The sequence below is a fragment of the Bos mutus genome, chromosome 9, assembly GCF_027580195.1.
Source record: "Bos mutus isolate GX-2022 chromosome 9, NWIPB_WYAK_1.1, whole genome shotgun sequence".
Classification (NCBI taxonomy): domain Eukaryota; kingdom Metazoa; phylum Chordata; class Mammalia; order Artiodactyla; family Bovidae; genus Bos; species Bos mutus.
The window spans coordinates 95609563-95618664 of NC_091625.1; the positions used below are offsets into that span (position 1 = coordinate 95609563).

The following is a 9102-nucleotide window of genomic DNA, read 5'->3' on the forward strand; positions in this document are numbered from 1 at the left end:
CCCATGGGAGGGAGCAAGTAATCGTGTTACTTGTTTTTGCTCCCTCTTGTAGCCAGCGCAGGAGCCCCAATAAAGCCTTGCCTGAATTTTTTTCTTTTTTTTTTTTTTTTACATCAAGGCAATTTATTAACAGAAAACAATAACTTGAGGAGTTCAGTTCACAGATAGCAACCATAGTGACCCCTCTTCCCGCAGGTGCTGTCAAAGGGGTTGGGTGTGACATCCCCAATCTGCCCAATCTCCATCCTTGAGTGGGCTAGGGCTCCAAGAGCTGACTGGGCCCCTGGTCCAGGAGTCTTGGTCCTATTTCCTCCTGCAGCCCAGAGTTTGATGTGGAGGGCAGTGATGCCCAGCTCCTTGCATCACTGGGCTACATCCTGGGCAGCCAACATGGCAGCATATGGCAAGGACTCATCTCGGTCATCCCTTCATCCCACCAGTTAGACGACAGATGGTTTCCTTGCCAGAAAGATCAGTGACATGGACAAAAGTGTCACTGAAGCGTGCAAAGGTGTAGCACACACCAAATACATTTTCTCCTTCAGCCACCTGAGGGCCAAGGCTGATGACCTTTTCTTCCTTCTTTTCTTTCCCCTTGCCAGGTGTTATTTCTGCATGTCTTCTCCACACTCCACCACCAGAAAGAGAGCTTGCTTGAATTTCTTGTCTGGGCTCTTGTTGTTGTTTAGTCACTAAGTCATGTCCGATTCTTTGAGACCCCGTGGATGGTAGCCCACCAGACTCCTCTGTCCATAAGGATTTCCCAGGCAAGAATACTGGAGTGGGTTGCCATTTCCTTCTCCAGGGGATCTTTCTGGACCAGGATTGAACCTAGGTCTCCTGCACGGGCAGGTGGGTTCTTTACCACTGAGCCACCACCTCTAGTCAATTTCTACTGACTGGGGAAGGCCAAGAACTCAGTCGCTATCAGGCCTGGGTTCATGGCAGCATCATCACAGTCTCCGCCTCCATCCTCACCTGGCCGTCTTCCCTGTGTGTGTGTGTTTCCATGTCTCTTCTGCTCACAAAGACACCAGCCAGATAGGATTAGGGCTAACGCTAATGATTTCATTTTCACTTGATTGTAACTGCAAAGATCCTATTTCGACATAAGGGCACATTTCAAATTTCCAGGGATTGGGACTTCAATTATCTTTTAGGGGGACATAGTGGGCAGGGGCACGGGAAGAAGTGAGGGGCTCTGCAGGGCTCCTGCAGTGTCCAGATAGGAGAAAGGCAGCTGCGGTGCTTGGACAAGGAATGGGGGATATGAGGGAAGATTTTGTAAATCTACCCACAACACTTAGGGAGAGTGAGAGCAAGAGAGCCATCAGGAGTGCCTTCTAGAATTTCAAATGACAGAAGTAGGAAGATGGTGCAGCCATTTACGAGATGGGAAAGTTAAGAGAAGGATCAAATTTGGAGAACAAATCTGTAGCTGTATTTGGAGCATGTTCAACTTGAGATGCCCTTGAGATGCACCTATGGAGGAAACTCTTGAGTCTGCATGTCTGGGTCTCGGGAGAGAAGTCAGGACTAGACATGTGAATTTGGAAATTAGCGGCATGGGGATCTTCATTTTAATTTCTTCTTTTTCATATGTATTTATTTACTTTTGGCTGCACTGGTTCTTCGTTGCTGGGCACAGGTTCCTCCAGCTTCGGCCAGTGGGGGCTACTCTTCCCTGTGACGCCCGGGGTTTCTCATTCCAGTGGCTTCTCTTGCTGTGGAGCACAAGCTCTAGGGTCAGTAACTGTGGTTCGCAGGCTCTAGAGTGCCGGCTCAGTAGTGGTGGCACAAGACCTTAGTTGCCGCTCAGTATGTGGGATCGTCCCAGAGCAGGGATGGAACCTGCGTCCCCTGCACTGGCAGGCAGATGCTTAACCGCTGAACCATCAGGGAAGTCCTTAATTTGAATTTCATCATGAGTAGGACAGTTGAGACTTTGAATGAGAAAATGATTTTTAAAAAATATAAAGACTAGTTTAATCATCAATATATTGCCAGAGCGTAATTACTTGATGTGAAGAAAATTGAAAGTGTTAGTCGCTCAGTCGTGCCTGACTCTTTGTGACCCCAGTGATTGTAGCACACCAGGCTCCTCTGTCCATGGGATTCTCTAGGCAAGAATACTGTAGTGAGTAGCCATTCTCTTCCCCAAGGGATCTTCCCAACCCAAGGATCGAACCCAGGTCTCCTGCATTGCAGGCAGATTCTTTACCCAACCAGCCACCAGGGAAGCCCAATTACTTGAAGCTTCATAGCTAAACAGAGAACGTTGTGGAGTCACGGGCCGATGGTTTAGTTTACTCATATATTAGGAAGTGAGGGGACTGTGCATTGCTGGCTTTGTTACTCTGCGACTTGTGAGCCCTGGAATTTGGTTGTTAATCAAGGATAAGTGAATCCTGTGTGACATGACAAAAACATTTCCATGTTTTGAACAACTATTCTTAAATCCAAAATAATCCCATAAGAAAGAGCCTGGGCTCCATTTGTTGATGTTTGACTGCTGACAGCTTCTAAGCCTCATCCTTCCGGCCAACCCCTCCACCTCATGGAGCAAGAAAGCCTGAGTGCTCCCTCTTTCGGCCCAGAGGGACAGTCCAACCATGGAAGCTTTTCCCATGCCTGGACCCTCACTCAGCCCCGCCCCAAGAAGCCCCAGGCCAGTCTCTCTTCCTTGCTCTCTCAAGACATGTCTGGACCAGCTTGAGAAGCCTAGTCTGCTCTTCCCAAATGCCTGATTATGTGGGCAATAACCTTTTTACACACCCTCCTGCTGTGAGTGTGGCATCAGCAGTCTTAGCATCCAAACCCAGGGCCAGGTGGGATTCCATCTCACTTGTTCAAAGCAGTTAAAACAAAGCCCAGGAATCAGCCGTAAAGTAGTGTTTAGGGAAGAAAAGGACCGTTTACCACTCCAACAGAAAAGACAGGAAGAAGCTGGGAAGGCTGATGAAACAGTGTCCAATAAGACAGCTGGATCCACAGGAGAGGAACCTGCAAGCCTGGGGCCACTCGGTGAGGCCCCAGCACCCCTTGCAGAGGGAGCATAGAGCCTCACCAGCAAAGAGTAAGAGCAGGCTGATAGTTGAGCCATGTTCCAATACAAATCAGAATCTCAATTTGAAAGAGAAAAGTGAAAGTCGCTCAGTCATGTCCAACTTTTTGCGACTCTGTAATACAGTCCGTGGAATTCTCCAGGACAGAATACTGGAGTGGGTAGCCTTTCCCTTCTCCAGGGGATCTTCCTAATCCAGGGATTGAACCCAAGTCTTCCGTATTGCAGACAAATTCTTTACCAGCTAAGCCACAAGGGAAGCCCAAGAATACTGGAGTGGGTAGCCTATCCCTTCTCCAGCAGATCTTCCCGACTCAAGAATCGAACTGGGGTCTCCTGCATTACAAGCGGATTCTTTACCAACTGAGCGATCAAGGAAGCCCCTTGAAATAGAAAGGTTAGTAAATTATAGAAATTTGCTTCTTGTGTTTGGGGGCTAGAGGACAGGTGGGGAGGCCCAGGAGATGAAGACAGCATGTGAGGTACAAAAATCACATCCTCCAACTTGTAGAACAAGACAAGTGACTGTGTTACCTGGAAAGCATACGCCTCTGTGGTTTCAATTGTGTTTTCTCTAAACCAGCGGTCCCCAGCCTTTTTGGCACCAGGGATGGGTTTCATGGAAGACAGTTTTTCCATGGAGGAGGATGTGAGGATACTTTAGGGTTTGCCTGCTGCTCACTTCCTGCAAGGCGGCCCATTTGCTAACGGGCTACAGACTGGTCTATGACCCTGGGGCTGGGGACCCATGTTCTAAACCACTCACAGTTTTCAGGTTAAGCCTTCTCAGAGTCGGTAATCTCTAAACATGTGTTGTATCTTGTTTCTACACCCTGGTTTTTGTACTCCTTTGTAGGAAATATGCACCAGATTATAGAAAGGCTCAGTCAGGATGGGGCCGTGGCGGGGTGCCGGTGTGGGGGGCGGGCACGGGGCATGGTTTCTGGTGCAAAGGTCTCCACGGAGACCATGAGAAAACACACCCTTTGTGTTGGTGCAAAAAAGAGGGGCAGGGAAGGACAATCGGGGAACTTTGAGTGATGCTGCAGAAAGGATGCGAGAGCCAAGTTCCAGCCCCACTTCTGTAACTGACCTTAGGAAACTCATTTAACATCTCACTTCCTCAATTTCTCTTCCATAAAAGAGCGAGGTTCAAGCGGATGGTCTCTAAGGTCTGAAATCACTACAGTTCCATAATTCATGGTCTCTAAGCCAAAGACGTCAGGCTTAAAAAGTTACAAAGGACAGAGATGTGGCCAGATACAATCCCCTTCCAGCATGACTTGTGTGTAGCCTGTGAATCCATCTGAATGAGGTTCCATGTCTCAGATCCTACCAGACCCCCCCATAAATCCTGGGGGACCACAACCCTGTTATTTCCAGGGCTGGAGTCGATGGGTGCCAGCCTCTCCCGTCTCTGCCACACACCCCTTTGGAAACCACTCCAGTCACGAGGCGAACGGGAAATAACTCAGGTCTTCCAGCTCCCGCGGACGCTGTACACGGTTTCTCCATGGGAGCTGCCAAGATGCTAAGCTTCTGTCCGCAGTTTTAAGTGGCTGCTCTCGAAGAGACCAAGCAAGACGAGGGATGTGGCGAGGCCAGCCCCAAAGCACAGAACGACGGAGGCCAAAGCCTCCTTAAGCCCACAGAACCTGGACCAGGAAAAGGCTGGTTTCCTTTCTGTTTTGAAGGCACGAGAGACGCTCCTGAGAACCAAGCAGTCAAGCTAACCCTGCTTGGAAGGATCTATATTCTAATGCTTTCTACATTATGCTGTTGGCCAGCCAGCCACCTGGCACATCTGTTTCCAGCTACGAAACTGTTCATGGAAAACACTCTGGCACACGCATCCTGTCCTCAGACCATCTCCTCTCTCCAGGACCCCAGGAAAACCAAGACAAAACCAGGACCCCAGGAAAATCAAGACAAAGGTGGCCCTGGTGAAGATGAACTGAGCCAGGTTCTCTTGACTCACATTAAGACTCTGCAGAAGTCACCACTAATTTACATCTAAGTTGCATCCAGTTATACAGGAAATAAAGTCAGGCTTTGCTTCCTGGTGTTACGGCTTTTTCCATGCATGCCTGCTAACTTGCTTCAGTTGTGTCCGACTCTGTGTGACCCCATGGACTGCAGCCTACCAGGCTCCTCTGTCCATAGGACTCTCTAGGCAAGAGTACTGAAGCGGGTTGCCATGTCCTCCTCCAGGGAATCTTCCCGACCCAGGGATCGCAACTGCCTCTTCCATCTACCAGCATTGGCAAGAGGGTTCTTTACCACCAGCGCCACCTGGGAAGCCATCTTGTGCTGAATCATGAGCCACGGTCTTCTTTCTCCGGATGGATATATTGTTATGGAATTACTCCTCCCTCTTCCCTGCAAATGGAGAGAACTTCCCCCCACCCAATGTCTAAGCCCTTTGACCCTTTCTTTTGTCTACAAAGGGCTTCATCCACGTGGAGAGGGTGACGGGCCTGAGAAGCTGAGGGACATCGTGCCTGGCCTAAAGGAAGAGGACTTTCACTTCTAATTACAAAACATACCCACTGGATTCATGCTTCTGAGAGGGTAACAGGCAGGAAGGCCAGGGGTCTCCAAACAGAGGAAATAGGCTGCAAGTGTCAGAAGTTTTTTATCTCTCCCTTAAGCAGCAGGAAGAAACAGACCACAAGTGCCAGCTTTTTCTCTCTTCTCCATACAAAAGTAAAAGGAGGTTTCTCATGGAAATGTTTTTCTTAAGCTATGTTAATGAAACTGTATTTGCTTTGGAATTTACCTTTCTTCAAAATGGTTCCACCTAAGACTAACTTCTTTTCTTTTCTCAAACCTTGGGCTGATAATAGCTCAACAAACCAGTATTCACATCGATTGTTTTACGGCTGGGGGATGACACACATCATGCCATCCTATCTCAAAAACGTACATTGTGGGAGAAGGGCCTGCTGAAACTCATCAGCCTTGAGGTGTCTCTCTTATCTGATTCACAGCTTTCTAACAGACATAAAACAGCTTGCTAAAGACTAGCAGGGGGCACCCTCCATCCCCCTTCTGATGTCTATATCAGACGCTTTCTCTGTACCTTTTTATACTTTAGTAATATTCTGCTGTACAAAAGCTCTTGAGTGATCGAGACAGGTCCCTGGTCCCGAAGCTAAATCTTCTTCTTTGGAGATCACAAATCCGACATCATTCACCATAAGCTATCGTTTCCCTCATAATTATTCCTGAATTGACATAATTTGATGAGCCAGTCAAATAGGGGAGGTGCATTCAGTCTCTGGGGGACTAGAATTAAGAGTGAGAGGTGTCCCTCTGGTTTAAGAGGAGCCCATGGTGGGCAGGCCACCTCTGCTGAGAAGTTCCTGTTCCAGAAAGACTGGTTCCCCACACTCGAGTGGGGAGGATGCACACACACTCACACGTCACTCAGAAGAACAAGCCCATGATTCGTACACAAATGACAACATGAAGACACTGGACTTCCTGGTCTGGCTGGTAAGACTTTGTCATCCTAATGCAGAAACCTGGTCCCTGGCCAGGGAACTAGATCCCATATGCCTCAACTAAGAATCTGCATGTTTACCTAAGGCCTGGCATGGCCTAAATAAGCAAATAAATAGAATATTTTAAATAATAATAATAACCGTTACTCCTCCTAGTCCTGGGCATTGCCAGGCACTATGCTGGTCCTTCATCTCTCTGCTCCAGATCCTTCACCTTGGTCCCTTCTTTGCTGCCCTTCCTTCCCCAGCCCTGAGACCCCATCCAAAAAGTCCCTCTGACAGATGTCAGTGCATTTCCATTCAAAAGGATGGGTAGTGTGACTGGATAGCCCACATATTTGGACTACAAGTTTTCTAGGAAAATACTGGTCATAGGAAAAATGTATTCTTAAAAATCACAAGAATAAAAAACAAAAATGGTGAACAATACCATTTAGACATGTGAGTCAGTGATAATGTTAGTTTCTGCAGCCTTCAGATCAAAATATAGAGTAAATAAATTGTGATAACTGTTAGTGTCCCCATTTTGGACTTCCCTGGTGATGCAGTGGATAAGAATCCACCTGCCAATTCAGGAGACATGGGAGTCTCAGGTTCGATCGCTGGGTCGGGGAGACCCTCTGGTGAAGGAAATGGCAACCCACTCAGTATTCTTGGAAATCCCACGGACAGAGGAGCCTGATGGGCTACAGACCACAGAGTCGCAAAGAGCTGGACACAGCTGAGCGCACACAGGACCCCGCTTCCCACGTGGGGACATTGGAACAACAGTGAATGCAAACTATTTGTATGGCTCCAAAGATTTGTCAAGTGTGAGTGTAAAACTATGTCCAAGTCATCCAGGGGGTAAAACCTAGAGACCACACCTGGAAACAGTGCCCTGCAGACAGAGGCCAAGTCACTTATCACACGTAACTGTCTAACCCGCACTCCTCAGAAGATGCAGGTTCAGCATCATCAAGGGGAATTTTTATTATCTGAACTAGAGCCATAATTCCATTAGGGAGGGAGATAAGCCTCACAAGTTGCTCTGAGTAGAAGGTGAAGATCTAGTGGAATATCTGCGTGGAGAAGCCTGCGCCACCAAGATAGGTGCACTGTGGGGGCCGTGGGGGAACCAGCGATCAGACAAGGAGACAAGAGAAGGCGGGAGGGGAGGAGAGGAAGCAAGGACATGAGTAGGAGAGGCAGAGCCAGAGGCAGTGAGATGGTAACCAGTGGGATGGCCGTGGAGCAGGGCTGTGAGAAACGTCCCTGGCCGGAGGCTGAAAGCGCTCAAGGGTAAAAATGTCTGACGTCAAACACCGGATGATATCGCTTGTGATATGTGCAATTGCAACTATAAAACAGATGGGACTTGCCTGGTGGTCCAGTGCTTAGGACTTGGCGCTTTCACTGCTGAAGCCCTGGTTCGATCCCTCCTGGGGGAACTAAAGGCTCACAAACCTTGAGGCACTGCTGCTGCTGCTAAGTCGCCTCAGTTGTGTCCGACTCTGTGTGACCCCATAGATGGCAGCCCACCAGGCTCCCCCCGTCCCTGGGATTCTCCAGGCAAGAATAGTGGAGTGGGCTGCCATTTCCTTCTCCAATATAAATAAATAAACAAGCAAATAAACAAATAAAATATGAACACATCTATGAAACAAACCTACAGACACAGAGAACAGACTGTGGTTGCCAAGCAGGTGAGGGTCGTAGGGGAGGGATGGATTGAGAGTTTGGGGTTGGCAGGTGCAAACGGCTATACATAGAATGGAAAAACAGCAAGGTCCTACTGTAGAGCACAGGAGACCAGATTCAATATCCTGTAATAAACCATAATGAAAAAGAATGTGAAAAAGAATATATATATGTATGACTGAATCACTTTGCTATACATCAGAACCAAACACAGCATGGTAAATCAACTAGACTTCAATAAAATTTTTTTTTAATGTCTGACATGACTTTTAGGTTCTGCACTGTGGTACTAGGGTTAAAACTTGACATAAGTGTTTTGAATGTTTCAAATGTTATTAATTTTCTTCCTTCTATCAGATCTCATCTCGTATTTCAACCCTGACCGCCCCTGATGCTGCACACCTGATCCTGTCAAACAAGGTACCTTGATCCTTTCTGGCGTAAAACAGTCTGTTTCACATTATCACCACCCCTTTCCAAGTCCTTCTCCCCTCCATTTCTCCTCAGCTTCTCCGCAGACTTCATGACCATGTGTGTGTGTGTGTGCCTGTGTGCTCAGTTGATGACAATGTCTGTTCCGGTTCTCATGGCTGCTGTGCTGACATCTCTCGGACCTCCGGCTTCGACTGCCAGATTCTCAGCGTTTTTAATGTTCTCATGTGTATCATGAAATCCAGCACCTGACAGAATGCGCTCATTGGCTGGCAGGGGCATTGCCCGCCCCCTCATCAAGTTCTCCCCTCTTGAACGTGGCTAACAAGCCTCCTTGGAAGCCTGACATTGCCTTCAGAATCATTAAAGACCACGCATGAAATATCAGCCTCTGGCAAAGCGAACTCCAAATAGTTCCTG

General features: G+C 48.0%; 1 pseudogene; it reads right to left on the reverse strand.

Annotated features, from left to right (window-relative positions):
- Positions 1-158: 158 nt before the first annotated feature.
- LOC138989155 (small ribosomal subunit protein uS11-like) lies at positions 159-8775 on the reverse strand (annotated as a pseudogene).
- Positions 8776-9102: the final 327 nt, after the last annotated feature.